Source organism: Clarias gariepinus, chromosome 7 (genome assembly GCF_024256425.1).
Source record: "Clarias gariepinus isolate MV-2021 ecotype Netherlands chromosome 7, CGAR_prim_01v2, whole genome shotgun sequence".
Taxonomy (NCBI): domain Eukaryota; kingdom Metazoa; phylum Chordata; class Actinopteri; order Siluriformes; family Clariidae; genus Clarias; species Clarias gariepinus.
The window spans coordinates 35,680,324-35,682,500 of record NC_071106.1 but is presented as its reverse complement, the minus strand read 5'-3'; the positions used below and the strand labels follow the sequence as shown (position 1 = coordinate 35,682,500).

The window sequence follows — 2,177 nt, the reverse complement described above, 5'->3', positions numbered from 1 at the left end:
ACAAAAAATGCAGAATGTAAGTCTACTCATGCAGCCAGATGAGATGCTACACTAAAACTATTGAAAGCAAAAAACGTGACATTGGTTGTCCTTTTATGCCTGGTTATTGCTTTATCTAAATGTTTTGATAATTTCCGAGTCATACTTGTAAAATCTTCCTCATCTATCCTCTGGAACGAATGATGAGGACTCAATGTGGCAGAGATGACACTGTATAATGGTTGTAAAATAAATGATGAATGTTGCAGTTCACCTTTAAAACCATAGTGCATTCCTGCTTCTCTGATATCCGTAAAGGCGAACAGTACTTGAGAGGTGCAATAGTATGGACTTGTGTCACATAACTAAACTATTATTTAGTGACAAAGTGTAAGGTTTTTTTTTTGGCTTGTAGTAGGACTGACGGTACAGAATATCCTCAAAAGGTCCAAAAAAATTTGCAAATGTTACAGGAGGATGTGAGCCTGTAGTGTTGATGTCAGAGTGCAACCCATTGAGATGCAGAGAGTGGGAGCAGAACGCTTTGATCTGCCTGCCTGTCATGGCTGGAATCCCGCATGCTCTTATCCCACAGTCACAGGGGTGTTGGATGCATGCCTGTGGTACACCATTTCTCTTTCTAAAGGTGTCAGGGTTATGATTAACACACAACCTAGCCATGTTAAGAAATATTGTATACTCTTTCCGAAATATTTTCAGAATAGCTGCATTCCTGATTTCTGATACTATCTGTATTAAAGAAAACTATTTTACCATTACCCACGACCCTGAATACAAAATAAAGCGGTATAGAAGATGAGTAAGTGAGTGAGTATTTTACCATTAGGATTAACCTGCTGAACTAAGTAATTCCTCCAATCCTTTGAGGAAAGCCATGTCAAATAAAGCTCAATGGCTACATTCACATTGCAAGTCACATTGTGCAATTCCGATTGATGACTTTTATCTGACTTTAATGTGGAGGCGCCTGTCCTCTGAAACAGCACGCATGCACACATCTTAACGATCGTTCCTCATGCCATCTGAGTTCAAATATATCATAAGTTAGTGCAAGCACTCATTCAATTTAAATGATGGATCCGATTTTATCAAAAATATGCCTGAGATTTTGCTCTGGAGGATGGCAGGCAGTTAGCTGGCTGTATTTGTTGTGGCCAAGAAGAAAGAAGAAAGCCAGACAATTCACCTCGGCTGTTTTAGCAGCTAATGCTAGTGCTGCTAGGAAAGCTCCTCGCGTTCGATGCTGACTGATGTCACATGAATTCTGGGTAAAAAAATCAGCATTGAGTCACTTTAGGCTGGTAATATGAATGTAGCCAATGTTTTGTTTATTTGCTTAAAGGCCTCCAGGTAATTTTTGCCTTTGGTTGAATGAAGAACAACAGCACCACTAGTGGTCATAATTACAACTACACCAAATTGTATGATTTATACTGTAGGCTGGGGCTGGTTTCTTACTAGCCCAGTTGTGTCAAGTAATTTTATGTACTCAGTTATTTAATTTATTTCCAACCTGGAGTTTCAGTGGCATGATGACGTTTTGGTTAGTGCCGTCACCTTGCTCCTTCAGGATTGGGAATTTAAATCTGGTTTGTGCGCATAAAGTCTGCATTCCCCAACCCCCCCCCCCCCCCCCCCCCCCCCACATGTTTGGTGGGTTTCCTCTCATAGTCCAAGGAAATGCAGTGTAGGTTGACTGGCATTTCAAAATTGCCTGTAGTGTATGACTGGGTTTGTTTATAAGTTTTAGTGTGTGTGCGTTCTTGTGCCCTGTAATGGGTTGGGGCTAATGCTGCAATTCTGCTTTGAATAGTTCCCCCGTTGCACCACACTGGATAAACAGTATGAAAAATAGATTTTTTAAAATGATTTTGTAGGAAAAAAATACAATATTGTAAAATTTATATTCTAATATATTATAAAATAAATCAAAAAATAAAAGACTAAACATACATTTTCTAGTCATGGTAGAAATGACACAAAGGGATAAACAATCTATAATTTTTGCCTGTTATGTAGCATGATGTTGAAAAATACGTAAATACTGTACTTAAAATGTGTATATGTGATATGTTTTATTTCTGTGAAGATGCTCTATGCTACAACACTTACAGTATCATTTGTCAAGAGTAATGTGATTATTTTTAGCCTTTTTATTTTATAATCCTGAGCAGCTG

The 2,177-nt window shown here is 38.3% G+C and overlaps 1 protein-coding gene across 1 annotated transcript in view; it reads left to right on the top strand.

The window, feature by feature from the left end:
• The window catches only part of LOC128528014 (carbohydrate sulfotransferase 1-like), a 2,560-nt gene extending 2,348 nt beyond the window's left edge, over positions 1-212 (top strand). Inside the window, exon 2 of the mRNA XM_053500725.1 lies at positions 1-212. This exon is cut by the window's left edge and continues 1,624 nt beyond it. The gene's annotated coding sequence lies outside the window, so the exon portion shown is untranslated.
• Positions 213-2,177: the final 1,965 nt, after the last annotated feature.